Genomic DNA, 17,257 nt, shown 5'->3' with positions numbered 1-17,257 from the left:
CACTGAGGTCCTGCTTGTGGGCTTCCCATCGGGGCACCTGGTTGGCCACTGTGAGAACAGAATGCTGGACTAGATGGGCCACTGGCCTCACCCAGTAGGCTCTTACGTTCTTTTGTTTATATTCTTAAATATATTAAATGAATTAATAATACAGATTAGTATTCGGCGTCATCATTATCATCTCCAGAACTATTTCCCCTCCCATGAGGAAAATGCAAACTGTGATTGAATCAGCATCCCCAGACTACTGTCAGTCACCCTCCTGTTTTCCTAGTCCTCTCCTGACACTTTTCTGTTATATATATATATATATATATATATATATATATATATATATATATATATATATATATATATATATATATATATATATATACCAAAATGTCAAATTCTTCAAAAGAATGAAAAACAAGACAGCGAAGATGTGCAAATATCTAAGATGCTCATGCGGCATGTGCGTGCTTCTATTCCAATGGATCCCCCCCTATTGTGTTTGTTTAGGCTGCCCGAGAGAAGATTTTCACTCCTATTAAAATAAAATGATGGATGACTCAGACAGTTCTGGTTTCCCGTGGTCTAAACTTCCATAGAAGGAAAGGGTGAAAAAAAAATGGAGAAGCGGAGCCTCAAAGCGCTACTCTGATGAAGTAATTTATTATAACATTTAATAATATGGTGAGAAAAATGGCATATACTTTTTTAAAAAATGAATTACCTACCATGTTTCAATGGCCAGCTTTCCTCAGGGACAAAGGGTTCTGATGCATCTGAGAGTGGGACAGCAGCTAAAATATTCACTTTCAGCATCAAAGAATATTGTTTAAGTGAGCTGCTTTAGTTGCTGTGCCTTGCTAAAAGCACAGTGCTCTATTTGCTTACTCAAAAGTAAGTCCCACTGAATTAAACCAGGCTTATTGTCAAATCTGTCAATTTCAATTTCTCTGTTTCTCACTTTTCCAATCTTAAATTCACTTGTCCACATTTCCACATCAAATTACATTTTTTTTGTTACCTGAAATCCTTTTTTTGACTGGAGATGTCAGGTTGAACCAGGGACTCTACTGCATTTAAAGTATGTTTTCTTCTGCTGACCTCTGCACCCCAAAATGCAGTGGGCAGTTTACTGCTACTGCTGAAATAAATAAATGACTGCTTTGAAGCACCAGCTTGAGGCTCCACTTCTTCTCTCTCTGTCTTTTTTCTAGTGCTCTCTCCTTTTTTCCTTTTAAATTTTCACAAGAAGTCCCCTTCCCATTTGCTACCAGGAGGAGGAAGAAGAAGAAGAAGATTGATGGCATGGGTCATCTGTCCCTTTCTCTTCTTCCCAAAAGGCCCAGGCTGCCTTAAAATCAATGGGACATGGTTGTGGATCAATTCTCACTCGGGATTTGATGGACATATAATATCTGAGCCACTCATTGTTGCTCCCCATTAGAAATAACTCTTAACTGGTTTTCTGCTTAATCTCTGGCTCTTTTACAACAGCTTTGCAAAAGCAATAGTGTTACCAGTTTAATTATTCCCTAAATAATTGTTTAATGCCTTTTGAGCAAAGGAGCTCTGGGCTGCCTAAACCTAGCTACCTCTCTTTTGTGTTAACTTTATCTTATCTCTAAAATATGTAAGAAACAGACAAACCACCAGTTCTTCATATTGGTAGGCCCTGAGATTGCATAGATTTCACTGGGAGTCATCACGGGTTGAAGCCTGGTTGCAATATTTTAGATTGATTAAATCAATTACCATTTTGGCTCATGTGCAAGGAATGCATTTAACTGGAAGTGTTTATTTCTAGAGTTGAACCAGCTACTTTGTGATCTCCCCCCACCCCCAATGAATCATGCATCCTTTGAGCATTTCACTGAAATGCTCAGAAACTCTTGAGAGGGGTTTTGACTGTCCAAAAGAACGCTGGAAGGTCCCTGTTCCCTTCTGTGCCTGCTACCTTGTCTTGATCCTCAAAGGAAGGGAGAATCTCACATTGGGGGCCACAATGGGGTAGCAGGTGGCTGATGTGGCTTCCTCAAGGTGGAGTTGAACTGCAAATCCCGTGACCCATGGTGCTAAATCCACCCAGTCAGGACAACTACATTCATTTTAAACCAAGGACAACAAATGAATTACTGACCCTGGGGGTCAAAGGGGCGGCAACATTTTGTTTTTATGAATAGAAGGGACTTTGAGAAGAATGGGAACACAAACTACAATACAAGCCATGTTTTCTGAGTGTATAGAATTATGATGTTTTATAATTGTGGGCCTGCAATTATTTCGTTAGTAGTTAAAAAGGTCAACATGCACAGATAATGCAAATCTCAGAAGCCCACGAAATATACACTGTGAATCAACTCCCTCTTAAGCAGCTTGCAACAGTCAACATGTCGGGAAACATCTTTCAGGGTCTGCATAATTAAAAGTGGTCTACTGGGTGTGATGTGATCAAGAGAAATTGCTATATTTTCTTAAAGTCAAGGGAAATATTTATTTATTTACTATTTATTTATTTATTCAATTTGTATCCTGCCCTTCCTCCCAGCAGGAGCCCAGGGCAGCAAATATTTTCATATCTCAGAGGGGGAAGGTACTTCTGCTGATGCTGGATGATCTGAGAGGTGCAGGTGACAGATGTAATGTTGATATCAGCAAATAGGTGACAGCAGTGTTCTCTCTTTCTCTCTTTGTGTGTGGGGGTAACTCACTGTTTCGGAGTATGGACACAGTACTTTTTTTTTCTACGCATGGTAACCGTTTTGTGCAGGCCCTCACAACAGTTTTATCCAGGAATGAGTACTGGCACTTAATTTATTACCCCCCAAAAACACAAAATGCACTGGGTAACAGAATATTAGAAGGAAGAATATAAAAAAGGACATAACTGGGCTTGTTGTTGTTGTTACGTGCCTTCAAGTCGATTACGACTTATGGTGACCCTATGAATCAGCGACCTCCAATAGCATCTGTTGTGAACCACCCTGTTCAGATCTTGTAAGTTCAGGTCTGTGGCTTTCTTTATGGAATCATTCTCTTGTTTGGCCTTCCTCTTTTTCTACTCCCTTCTGTTTTCCCCAGCATTATTATCTTTTCTAATGAATCATGTCTTCTCATTATGTGTCCAAAGTATGGCAACCTCAGTTTCATCATTTTAGCTTCTAGTGATAGTTCTGGTTTAATTTGTTCTAACACCCAATTATTTGTCTTTTTCGCAGTCCATGGTATCTGCAAAGCTCTCCTCCAACACCACATTTCAAATGAGTTGATTTTCCTTTTATCCGTTCTTTTAATTGTTGAACTTTATTTATTTATTTATTATTTGATTTATATCCCACCCTTCCTCCCAGCAAGAGCCCAGGGCGGCAAAGAAAAACACTAAAACACTTTAAAACATCATAAAAACAGACCTTAAAATATATTAAAACAAAACAACTTTCACATCCATACATAACTTTCATCAGCATTTGTTTTAAATCATTACTGGTTTCTGCTAAGGGTATGGTATTATCTGCATATCTTAAATTATTAATGTTTCTCCCTCCAATTTTCACACCTCTTTCATCTTGGTCCGATCCCACTTTCCGTATGATATGTTCTGCGTATAGATTAAACAAACAGGGTGATAAAATACACCCCTGTCTCACCCCCTTTCCAATTGGGAACCAATCGATTTCTCCATATTCTGTCCTTACAGGAGCTTCTTGTGCAGAGTATAGGTTGCGCATCAGGACAATCAGATGCTGTGGCACCCCCATTTCTTTTAAAGCATTCCATAGTTTTTCATGAACTACACAATCAAAGGCTTTGCTGTAATCTATAAAGCATAGGGTGATTTTCTTCTGAAATTCCTTGGTCTGTTCCATTATCCAACGTAAGTTTGTGATATGATCTCTGGTGCCTCTTCCCTTTCTAAATCCAGCTTGGACATCTGGCATTTCTCGCTCCATATATGGCAAGAGCCTTTGTTGTAGAATCTTGAGCATTACTTTACTTGCATGGGATATTAAGGCAATAGTTGGATAATTACTGCATTCCCTGGGATCCCCTTTCTTTGGAATTGGGATATATATTGAACGCTTCCAGTCTGTGGGCCACTGTTTAGTTTTCAATATTTCTTGCCAAATTTTTATCAAAACTTGGACTGATTCAGTCTTGAACGCCTTCAACGCCCGACACGATCAGCCACACAGGGCCTTCTCTCAATCCCGCTGATAAAAACAGCTAGATTGGCGGGAACTAGAGAGAGGGCATTCTCAGTGGCGGCCCCCACCTTCTGGAACTCCCTCCCACTAGACCTACGGCACGCCTCTTCCCTTAATGTATTCCGTAAAGCCTTAAAGACCTGGCTCTTTCAACAGGCCTTTGGGATTTCCGGGGAGGGTTAATTGCTATGATTAAAATGCCTCTTACCCTGTCTAGTTTTGCTTTTGCTGTTGTATTATTGTATCATTATCTTTTATTGTATTGTGTTCAACTGTTTACATGTACGTCGCCTAGAGTGGCCATTGGCCAGATAGGCGACACATAAATTAAATTTATTTATTTATTTATTTACCAACTGTACTGGTATGCCATCTGTTCCTGGTGATTTGTTTCTTCCAAATATTTTAAGAGCAGCTTTCACCTCATATTCTAACATTTCTGGTTCTTCATCATATGGTTCCTCCATGAATGAATCTGTCATCCTGGCATCTCTTTTATAGAATTCTTCAGTGTATTGCTTCCATCTTCCTTTTATTTCATCTTGGTCAGTCAGTGTGTTTCCCTGTTGATTATTCAGCATTCCTACCCTTGGTTTAAATTTCCCCTTAACTGGGCTAGCGTGTTTCAGATTCCTGTAGACTTGCTCAATAGTGCTCAGAGACCTTTCCTTTGCATGAGATTAGCATTGAAAAAGTTTTAAATGGCTGTTTTTAGAGAAGAACACACTGGCACAGAATTTAGCAGAGCTTCATTGACTGCTGTTCTCCAAGGTTCTGACCTTCCATGCCTGGCTTCGTTTATACCTGTTTGGTTTTAATTCAGTTGCAGCACAGTCAATAGATTCTACTCTTTAGGGCTTTGAAATTGCATTTTCATCCTCAGGAGCTGCCTTGCATTTTATAGATGTCCTAAATTTGATGACCATCAAGGGTTGTTAAACAATATACAGTGGTAAAAAAAAATAGTTCCCTTTGCTATTACTTGGTGTTTTCTAAAACTGTCTCAGTAAATCTGATGAGCAAAACCCATTTACACTTTTAAAATTCATGCCTTTCAGGCTGTCATGCTAGTGCACATCCCTTGAGTCACAAGAAGAGAACACAAGGACATAAAGAGCCCTGCTGGATCCAACCAAGCAACCCTCTAGTCAAGTATGCTGCTTCCTTCAGTTGCCAGCCAGATGTTTCTGGGAAACCTATAAAACATGAGATTATATAGATCTGATTCTACCTAATAGGCCATGGATGGGCAACCTCAGAATGCTGTTAGACTCCATCTCCCATCAGCTCCAGCCAGCATAGTCAATGGTCAAGGGGATCCTGGAAATTACAGGCCAGTTAGCTTAATGTCTGTCCTGGGAACATTGGTAGAAAGTATTCTTAAAGGCAAATTAACCAAGCATATAGAAAAACAAGTCCTGCTGAAGCAGAGCCAGCATGGCTTCTGCACGGAAAAGTCCTATCTCGCTAGCCTATTAGAATTCTTTGAGAATGTCAATGAGCATATAGAGGTGGACACAGTGTACGTAGAGTTTCAAAAAAGCTTTCAACAAGGTACCTCACCAAGACTCCTCAGGAAGCTTAACAGTCATGAGATAAGAGGAGAGCTCCTCATGTGGATCAGGATTTGGTTAAGCAGCAGGACCCAGAGACTAGGAATATATGGACAGTTCTCCCAATGGAGGCCTGCAGAAAGTGGAGTCCCCCAAGGATTGGTATTGGGACCTGTGCTTTTTAACTTGTTCAGAAATGATCTAGAGGTAGGGATGAGCAATGAGGTGGCCATATTTGCTGTTGATACTAAATTGTTCGGGGCTGTTTTTTTAAAAAAAAGTATTGTGAAGATCTCCAAAAACACCTCCCCAAACTGAGTGAATGGGTGGTAAAATGGCAAATGAAATTCAATGTAAAAGAGTGCAAAGTTCTGTATATTGGGACAAAAAAATCTTAATTTCACTTATACTCTCATGGGGTCTAAACTGGCCATGAATGACTAGGAACGAGACCTTGGGGTCGTAGTGGATTGCTTGATGAAGATGTTGACTCAGTGTGCAGCAGTGGTCAAAAAGACAAATTCCATGCTAGGGATCATTTGGAAAGGTATTGAAAATCAAACTGCTGATATCATAATGCTGTTGTATAAATCTATAGTGTGGCCATATTTGGAACACTGTGTACAGTTCTGGTCGCCTGCCCTCAAAAAGGATATTGTAGAGTTGGAAAAGGTTCAGAAAAGAGCAACTAAAATGATCAAGGGGATGGAGCGACTCCCCTATGAGGAAAGGTTTCAGCATTTGGCGCTTTTTAGTTTAGTGAAAAGGCAAGTCAGAGGTGACAAAATTATGTATGGCACAGAAAAAGTGGATTGAGAAAAGGTTTTCTCCCTCTCTTATAGCACTAGAACTCATGAACATTCAGTGAAGCTGAATATTGAAAGATTCAGGACAGACAAAAGAAAGTCCTTCTTCACACAGCTCATAAACTATGGAATTCACTCCCGCAAGAGGCAGTGATGGCCGCCAACTTGGATGGCTTTAAAAGAAGATAAGAAAAAATCATGGAGGATAAGGCTATCGATGGCTACTAGGCAAAACAAAGTGAAGGGCATTCAAAAGCTCGTCAAAAAAAAGGGGGGAAAGAACCCAAAATGCCACACAAGATGGGAAGGTAAAAATATATTCTTCAAAATGGTTTTTATTGTGTAAATCTGTAGTAGAACTTGCCCAACGCGTTTCAGCCCAACCTGGGCTTTCATCAGGGGCTACAAATACAATAGAAAAACCAAACCTAAAATAGTTTTTGCACATGGCTATATCTGCCAACTCACAAAAACTATTTTAGGTTTGGTCAGACATATTATTGGCAAATAAAGGGGGTGGCTATGGGCTGTCCAATGGCCCTAGAGATTGCCAATCTGTTTATGGAATCTTTTGAAAAAGATGTTTTTGAACCTTCTAATAGATTTGCACAACATTTATCTTGCTGGTGGAGATTTATAGATGATATTTTCTGCATCTGGAAAGGCTCAATAGAAACATTTAAGGAATTTATAGAATGGATAAATAACAAGGACACTAATATTCAACTAGATTACCAATGGGATAAAATAGAGATTAATTTTTTAGATCTATTGGTCAGCAAAAAAGATAATCATCTTCACACCACTATCTATAAGAAGTCTACAGATAAAAACACTTACCTCAGTTTTGATAGCTTTCATCCTTCAGCTCTCAGGCACAATTTGCCTCATGGACAATTCCTGAGAATTAAGAGAAACTGCTCTTTGGAAAAAGATTTTCTTTCACAATCAGATATTTTAAAACAACAATTTATCAAAAGAGGGTATCCTTCCGTAGTAGTTGAAAAAAAATTACAAAAAGCAATACAAAGAAATAGGTCAGATTTGTTGCAAAAGACTACAAAAGTACCAAATTCCAGAATGCATTGTAATCTAACGTATAACCACATCACAAATAAGATACAAAATAGTATAAAGAAGAATTGGCATATAGTGCAACATATTCCAGGCTGTCATAACTTACCTCTTTTCTCACATAAAAGAACTAGGAACTTGAAAGATATTTTGATTAAGAGTGATTTTAAAGAACATGTGTCCTCTTCCTCTTATATCTTTCCAAATATCAATCCACCAGTGGGTCATCATCCATGTGGCCATTGCACAATGTGTAAATATACCTCTAAAACTTTTCATTTTATTAATCACAGAGATCAAAGAAAATACACATTATATCATTTTTCAAATTGTAATACTGATCAAGTAATTTATGTAATTCAATGTGGATGTTTGAAGTTATATGTGGGACAAACATCAAGGAAAGTAAAAATACGAATTGGAGAACATTTGAGTAACATCAGGAACAAAAGAATAGGGGCACCATTGGTTTCACATTGCCTACAATGCACTGAATACATCAGTACAGGATTAAAATTTTGGGTTTTACAAAAGATACAAGGAGCTTGTCCCTTGTTTCCTCTTAACAAAAAAGGAATAGAATGGATTTTAAGACTTAAAACTATAATACCAAATGGATTAAACGAAGATTTTTCATTGGTTCCTCTTTTATAACAGTAATTAAAAAATTAAATTTATTGATTTATGTAACCAGTTTTTTTTACTTTTACATAAGGAGTACTCCAGGTGCAACCAATCCTACACCTAAAGGTCAAATCAATTACTATGTGTTTAAAACCTATATAAATTTTATATTTTCCTTCTGCAAACCATTATAAAATTATTTAGCCTTTGTTGCTTTTGAGAAAAGTTGCAGTTACTTTGTTTTTAAACAAAGAAATCTCTTAAGATTTACAAACATGTGAGTACAAGTAATGTCTGTTTAGTTGTATTGTTTCTCATAATTTGAAATAACTTTATATAGTTTTGTTTTCTAATCTTGGAAACTATTATAAAACAATTCAATCCTAGATATTTTTTATACATGATACAATTATTATGTCTTGTTACTTTATGGAAATTTTAATTATTAAGAACAACAATGTGTTTTTTATTTAGACTTTTTTATTTAGGTTAATTTTCTGCAACATAAAGTAAAGTTTCTGTATTTGCAGTTGTGTAAAAGAAATGTAAAAAGTTTAATTTTAAGAAAAAATCATTTAAACTGGTAGTTACAAAATATATGTTGTTACATTTATAATATTTCTTATTTTTAATATTTAAATATATAAATGATATAGGTCTGTCCTTTTTATAAAAATTTTTCTATTGTATTTGTAGCCCCTGATGAAAGCCCAGGTTGGGCTGAAACGCGTTGGGCAAGTTCTACTACAGATTTACACAATAAAAACCATTTTGAAGAATATATTTTTACCTTCCCATCTTGTGTGGCATTTTGGGTACTATCGATGGCTACTAGCCACAATGGCTGTGCTCTGCTACCATAGTCAGATGCAGTATGCTTCTGAAAACCAGTTGCTGGAAACCCCAGGAGGGGAGAGTCCTCTTGCACTCAGGTCCTGCTTGTGGGTTTCCCATGGGCATCTGGCTGTCCACTGTGAGAACAGGATGCTGGACTAGATGGGCCCTTGGCCTGATTCAGCAGGCTATTCTTATTTAGAGCTTCTTCCGTAAGAAGTAGTGATGGCCACCAACTTGGATGGCTTTAAAAGAGACAAATTCATGGTGGATAAGGTTGTCAGCGGTTACTAGCCATGATGGCTATGCTATACCTCCACTGTTGGAGGCAGTATACCTCTGAATACCAGATGCTGGAAACCACAGGAGGGGAGACCGCTCTAGCACTCAGGTCCTGATTGCAGGCTTCCCATTCGGGCATCTGGTTGGCCACTGTGAAAACAGGATGCTGGACAAGGTGGGCCAGTGGCCTGATCCAGCAAGCTCTTCTTATGTTCTTATAGGAATCATTGTGCAGCAACATCTGGAGGGCCACAGGATCCCTGTTCCTGTTTTAGGATATGCAATATTTGGGCCCTTCATTTTCTAATAACTTAGGTTCCATCTGCACTATAGGCATTTAAAACAGTATCATGCCGCTTTAGACAGCCATGGCTTTCCCCAAAGAATCCTAGGAACTTGTTAAGGATGGTGAGAGTTGTTAGGAGATCCCCTACTCCCCTTACAGAGCTACAACTCCCAGAGTTTCCTGGGGATTGATTGTTAAACCACTCTGAGAAATGTAGCTTTGTGAGGGGAATAAGGGCCTCCTAACCACTCTCAGTACCCTTAACAACTACATCTCCCAGAATTCCTTGGGGAAAGCCATGACTCTTTAAAGTGGTATGATAGTGCTTTAAATGTATAGTGCAGATGGGGCCTAAGTAAGGAAAGATACTGTGATTCATATTGTGCAGATGGAAATATGATGACATTCTGTCTGTGTAGGGGCAGCTTCTATTATTATTGTTATTATTGTTGTTGTTTAGATCATTTATATACCGCTTATATTTAAATAAAACTCTAAGTAGTGTATAAGTCAAAACATCTTAAAACAGCAGAAACAAAAAGCAATCAATAAAATACAATTAACTGAACAAAACATCCTTTTTAGTATCAACATAATATAAACATTGCATATAAAATTAAGTATAAGAAATACAAGAAAAAATCATAACATACATAACAGACTAAGCAGAATATTCCCTAAGCTTCAAGGAAAAAACCCAGGTTAAAACAATCTTTTTAAAAAAATCATAGATTAAACAAATCAGCTTATTTCTTAATCACAATATAATAAAAAGCAAAACAATTAAAACAGTCGCCCCCTTTATAACAGAATTCTATCTAACTGCAGTTGAAAAAAGATATTGTTTAGTTTACTCAAACGCATCCTTACAACAACACATTTGTATTTAAACATAAACATGCTTCTAGTTAGCATTTTTATTTCTAACTAGAAGTATGGGGGGTTCCAGCATCCTCATGTAAGTAGGAGGTGGCATACTATTTCACAAGTTGGCCTTTGAAGGAGGGAATCCATCTGTTGATGGCAGAAAGGGATGCAGAATTCAGGATCAGGCCTCTAGAATTACAGAGAGAGAGAGAGAGAGATCCTGCCTATGTGATTCATGTGAACAGGAATTACATATTCAGTAACCTTGATCAAAGAGTTCAAGGAGCCAGATAAGAATGAGTAGTTTGGGAAATGCTGAAAAGTTTCACTTGGGTGGAAAAGGAGAGAAAAGAAATCCTCTGGAGCCAGGGGAGTGGATTCAGTAGAGACTCTAATGTTTTGAGTGAGAGCAGCATGGGAGGAAACTCATAATTGTGGCAAGAAAGGTCACCCAGAGGAACAATGGCTTGATTATGCAGCTAATCCAAGAAATCTGGAAAGCATTTATTTCTTGGCAGTTTTATCTGCTATTGTTTCCTCCAAACCCCTCTGAAGAATGCAGCTCTGGCTCTTGAGAAGATGATAATTACGTGAAGGTGTGAAAAGCCGGCCTCCTTTATCTTTGAATTCTTTCCTATCTGCCAGGTTAAAGGACAGCTCGTTTTTACATGTCCACGCTTCACAAGAGATCAAAGCTGTGAATTCTAAGAGGTAATTAGTTGTTTCTAGTCATGTATAAAGGAGTAGAGAGCCATTAAGGATCTTAAATGTAGCTGATCACATTTGGAACAAGATTATGTGGGCTTTTCAATGAAGCCTAAGCAATTGAAGTATTCATATCTCATTGAATATACAACAACTTGCTGAAGACCTTGAAAATTACTACTTGTTGAGGTTGCCTACAATGACAAAATCCAGAACCTTTATTTAGCACTGGCAGTGATATGGGGCTAAGAGTCTTGCTTACAGTCTAAAAACACCAATGGTGGCTGTTGCCCATTGGGTAGAAGACAGGGAAACCCACAGTGGGGTGGAGCCAGAGCCTGAGCCAGTGACAGGCAGAGCCAACTCATTCTAGTGTTGTGCCCCATTCCCCTCTCTGCTGAGTTGTACAAGGGCGAAGCTGAGATTTAGGAAGAAGAATGCTGACAGGTTGTGTCAATCCCTGGACAGGTTGTAAGTAAGAAAGCAGCCAAGTGGATGGTGTTGGGGTAAAGCTCCACTTGCTCTTACCGACCAGCCTCCATTGTAAAATGCCGGGGGGCAACCTTCAGCCCTACTCACAGGCAGCCTGCTGATTACCCCACCAGTGCTGCCAAATTTATCTCATTGCTGCTGGTGAGTTTGATACTGAAAGCGCACAATGGAAAAGAAAGAAGGGAGGAATGGGAAAATAAGTGTGCAAGTGGTGTGTTTCCATTGAGTGTTGGACTTGAACTAGGGAGATTGGGGTTCATAATCCCTCGCAGCCATGAAACCATAAATCATTACTGGTTAGTCAGTGTTTCTCAGCCTAGGCTACCTCATGGTGTCAAAACTGAGGATAAAATGGAGTAACCCAATGCACACCACCCTGAGCAGCTTGGGTGAAGGACAGGACACAAATGATCTCAGTATGCACATTTATGGAACATAAAATGGAATCGGTATGCTGATTTATTCAACTGAGAGGTGGAGGGGATTTTCAGTGTGACCAGTATTGATATCTGCTCCCTGCATTGCATAACCTTACCTGTATTATTTGATAGGTGTATCAATATATATATATAGATAAGCTGAGCCTCAATCCTGCAAGGCAGAGGCACTATGGGTGAGTGGTTCCTGTTTTTGAGAAATTGGTCAATTGCCTGCCCTGGATAGGGTTGCACTCCCCCTGAAAAAGCAGGTACACAGTCTGGGGGTGCTTCTGGATCCAGCTTTGTCAGTGGAGGCCCAGGTAACCCAGTGGCTAGAAGCACTTTTCACCAGCTGTGACTGGTACAATAGCTACAGCCATTTCTGGACTGGGGGAACTTGATCACTATAGTTTAGGTATTGGTGAGCAAGGTCGGAGTACTGCAACACACTCTTTGTGGGGCTTCCCTTGTGCTTGATCCGGAAGTTGCTGTTATGGCAGAATGCTGCAGCACGTCTGCTGAGAACAGTGAGGCCATGTCAGCACATTACATCTCTGCTCAGAGATCTGCATTAGTTGTCAATTTGCTACTGGGCTAAGATCAAGGTGTTACTGATAGTATATGAGGCCCTTAATGGCTTGAGACCAGTTTACTTGCAGGATCACCTTATCCCATAGACGTACCCTGTCGACCGCTTTGATCTGCGGAACCGGCACTGTTACAGGTGTCACATAATACTCATTCTGCAGATGTAAGAAATCAATGTTTTACTGTGGCAGCCCCTACATATTGGAACTCTCTGCCTATTGACATCAGACAGGTGCTTTTGCCATATTCTTTTCAGTGCCTGCTTAAAAAACTGGACATATAGAAATTACATGCGCTTTAATCTGTTTTTAGCTTATTGTTGATTTTAATTGGTTTTGAATGTTTTTAAATAACTATTTTAACTGTCTTTTTATCATTTGAGTTGGTTTTTTGTAAACCATTTTGAGGTTCTCTTACAATCAAGCATTATGTAAATTTTGTCAAATAAAATAATAAATACATGGGTATATAACAACAACATAAGTCCACCTGAATTTTGAAAATAGAATGACTAAGCCATCAGTGGCATAGTTCTTGTTCCTGAAATTAAAATTTTGAGGGAGAGTGAACATCCAAAGACTACAATCTGGTCAGCTGGGGTCAAAATCTACTCTAGCAATTATATTTCAAATTTGCTGTATCGGCTAGGGTTTGGATGCTGGTTTGGGGGAAAAGGTTTTAAAACAACAATTAGCACTGTCACACACACAAAAAGAAAATAGTCAGTGTTGACATTCAGATTGAGGAGCTTTGCTATCTAAGATGCTGACATACCAGTTAGTCCAAAGGGCTCAATCCGGAGGATTCTGAGAGCACACAGAGAAATGGAACATGAACCTACTTCTGTCTATGAAGGGCATATATTTTCTGCCTCCAATTAAGCATGTGGAAGTAGCTAGAAATATATAATCAACTATCCATGGTCTTTGGTGAACAATGCATCTTGGTTAAAGTTAGCTGAGCTCTGGGCTGAGCTCCCCACATGTGTGCCTCCGCTAGTTCAGTCATAATACTAGAGCCTGGGGTCATCTGGTGAAGCTGAATGGTGGGAGATTCAGGATAGACAAAATGAAGTACTTCTTCACACAGCACATAGCTAAACTAAGGTATTTGCTATCCCATAAGATGTAGCAATGGCCATCAGCTTGGATGGCTTTGGGATTAGACAAATTCATGGAGGATAAGACTAGCAATGGCTCCTAGTTATGAAAGCTGTGCACTACCTTCAGTACTGGAAGTGGTATGCCGCTTGATTTCCAGTTGCTGGGGAACACAAGCAGGAGAGTGTTGTTGTACTTGTGTCCTGCTTATGTGCTCTCCATAGTCATCTGGTTAGCCGCTGTAGAAACAGCATAGATGGGCCTTTAGCTCAGCATAAGAAGAAGGACCTTTCCTATTTTAAGCCTTGGGCGTGTTAGAGAGTGGGAACTGTTAGGAAGTGTGGCTTGAGGGAATGAGTCCAGCTTTAAGGTAAACATACTCCTCATGCTATTTTCTAAAGGAATCTAAAAATTCTTCAGAAAGGCATGTCTGAAGTACAATATGCACATCAGCTCTACACATTGCATGTCTGTGCTCAGAAATAGTTGTGGCATTATCATTCAGGCATAGTTCTTTGGCATGGGTCTGACACCAAGAGGACATCTGTGCTATAAAAAATGTTTGTCAGAGATTTAATTTATAGGCGATGTACTAGACTTATGACTGGAATCTTGGGACAAGTTTTTTGGGGTGAGGGATGTATGTGTGAGGGGGAGAGAGAGAGAGAGAGAGAGAGAGAGAGAGAGAGAGAGAGAGAGAGAGAAATTCACTATAAATTGCCTAGGCTTCTGCACAACTTGAGTCGTCTTTTATAATTTATCTGTGACAGGTGGTTCAGAGAGAAAGGCCTACGGAAAAAAAGGTACTGCTTTAAGGTGCAGCCTGGTGTGTATTGTAATCCACTTTAATAGCTTCATTACAAATCTGTTTGTGTGCTGTCAAGTGCTACAGGATGAACATTTTAAACATTGACTTGTAACAAGTTGTGACTTCTTGCAGGTTACAGCAGATCTTGTAGCTAATGCAAACTGGAGGGTGAAACATAACTGAAATAAATCTAAATCTTTCTCTTCAGTGTACAGTGTGACCATGGGGAGCAAAAGGGACTATGTGATCACGCATGCTCATTAGAAAACATCAAAATCCACTAGAATTACAGCTGCAACAGTGATCTTTTAAAATGGCTCTTTGTATATGTTATTTACATGTTATTTTAATTTGCATAAAGGTGAAAGAAAACAGGTGGCAGGAGTTTTGCTTGTACGAGTTGAGCATTTAGTGGTGTGTGTATGTGTGTGTGTGTGTTCTTTACCAGATACAGAAATCTATGGAGTATAGTCAATACCCTCAAAATATAAAGGCCCATCTAGTCCATGGGTATATAAGAGGTAAGACGGTCTTTCAGGTGTCCTGGTCCCAAGCTGTATAGGGCTTTGTACACCAAAACTAGAACCTTGAACTTGGCCTGGTAGCAAATGGGCAGCCAGTGCAATTCTTTCAGCAGCAGGGTGACATGTTGGCAATACCCTGCCCCAGTGAGCAGTCTCACCGTCGCATTTTGCACCAGCCGCAGCTTCCGGACCAACCTCAAGGGCAGCCCCACATAGAGCGCATTACAGTAATCTAGCCTGGAGGTTACCAGTGCGTGGACAACAGTGGTCAGGCTATCCCAGTCCAGAAACGGCCACAGCTGTCATATCAGCCGAAGCTGGTAAAAGGCACTCCTAGCCACGGAGGTCACCTGGGCCTCTAGCGACAAAGATGGATCCAGGAGCACCCTCAGACTACAGACCTGCTCTTTCAGAGGCAGTACGACCTCATCCAAAGCAGGAAACTTATCAATTATCTGAACTCGGGAACCACCAACCCACAGCGCCTCCGTCTTGCTAGGATCCAGACTCAGTTTATTGGCCCTCATCCAGCCCACCACCGAGTCCACTTGAAGGCAGTCCATTTCCATTTCATGCCTTTAGGTTACATGCACAGCAAAAAAAGAGTTAACTTTCTCTAGAGGATATTGCACACCCTAGAGGAGCTAGACTGATTTAGTTATTGGAGTTAGTCAGTCACTGTTGTGGTGCTGGGTGAAGCCTAGCATAGAACAAGCTCAGATGTTTTAATGTTTAAGAATTGTTAAATAAAGAAGCTCTATTTTATCCCTGGTCTCATCCTGATCAATATAACATGTTATATCCCCTTAAGTATATTATCTTTTCCTTACTCTCTCTCTCAAAAGGTTTCTCTCCCACACCACCTTTCCCACTCCGCACTTCAGACCCTTAATCCCCAGATTTCTCTGGAGGAGGGCTAACTGATTTCTTCTTTTCTGGAGGCCTTTCGGGCTCTTCATCATCATCTTTTCGGGATGGGGTCTTTTCTTTTGATGTCTTTGAAGCTGTGGGATGGCCTCCCTTCTCTTTGCCCTTCACTGAACTGGGTGTAACTGTAGGCTTTAGCCTTGGTTTAGGCATTTTATTTTATTTCTGGTCACAAGTCACAACTTGTTATAAGTCAATATTTAAAATGTTCATCCTGTAGCACTTGACATTGATGGTAGAAGATAGCCATTGTGACGAGTAGCCTGATGGTGTGGATAACAGCTGAAGCAGCAGCAGCCCTTCTTGGTACCACAATCTCAAGAAATGTCAAGCCTGGTTCCTGAAGCATATCAGGATTAGGTATAAAGATGCTGGACAACTTACCAGACTCAGGCTGCTGTATGATTTTTGAAGCTTATTAAAACTTACCTCACAGAAGAAGTAAACTCACCAAACACCCTGAATTCATCTCTAGACTGCATCTGTGTTGGAATTGCTTTTTAATATGTTCTTAACCCTTCTTTTTTAAAATGTTTTTAATCTTAGAAGATGTTTTGATAGCTTTTTTAATGTAACGTGTTTGGAGATTTTTTGTTTTAATGTGTTTTAAAGTTTGTTTTTTATGATGTTTGAATGTTTTTAGTGCTTTTGTTTGCCACTCTGGGCTCCTGCTGGGAGGAAGGGCGGGATATAAATCATAGAAGCATAGAACAGTAGAGTTGGAAGGGGCCTATAAGGCCATCAAGTCCAACCCCCCCTGCTCAATGCAGGAATCCAAATCAAAGCATTCCGGACAGATGGCTGTCCAGCTGCCTCTTGAATGCCTCCAGTGTTGGAGAGCCCACTACCTCTCTAGGTAATTGGTTCCATTGTCGTATGGCTCTAACAGGAAGTTTTTCCTGATGTTCAGTTCAAATCTGGCTTCCTGCAACTTGAGTCCATTATTCCTTGTCCTGCATTCTGAGACGACCGAGAAGAGATCCCGGCCCTCCTCTGTGTGACAACCTTTCATGTACTTGAAAAGTGCTATCATATCTCCCCTCAGTCTTCTCCAGGATAAACATGCCCAGTTCTTTCAGTCTCTCCTCATAGGTCTTTGTTTCCAGTCCCCTGATCAACCTGGTTGCCCTCCTCTGAACCTGTTCCAGTTTGTCTGCATCCTTCCTGAAGTGCAG

The 17,257-nt window shown here is 39.8% G+C and overlaps 1 protein-coding gene across 7 annotated transcripts in view; it reads left to right on the top strand.

Moving 5' to 3' along the window:
• Positions 1-17,257, top strand: part of CTNNA2 (catenin alpha 2) — an 810,025-nt gene that overhangs the window by 458,867 nt on the left and 333,901 nt on the right. The window contains exon 1 of one of the 7 annotated variants that reach the window (XM_061583446.1): positions 8,481-8,527. The exons of the other annotated variants lie outside the window; for them this stretch is intronic. The gene's annotated coding sequence lies outside the window, so the exon portion shown is untranslated. Of the gene's footprint in view, positions 1-8,480; positions 8,528-17,257 lie in introns of those variants that run through there. 7 annotated transcript variants of the gene reach the window in all.

Source organism: Rhineura floridana, chromosome 9 (assembly GCF_030035675.1).
Source record: "Rhineura floridana isolate rRhiFlo1 chromosome 9, rRhiFlo1.hap2, whole genome shotgun sequence".
Lineage (NCBI taxonomy): Eukaryota > Metazoa > Chordata > Lepidosauria > Squamata > Rhineuridae > Rhineura > Rhineura floridana.
Note: the sequence above shows the minus strand (reverse complement) of the source record. Positions and strands in the feature narration are given on the sequence as shown.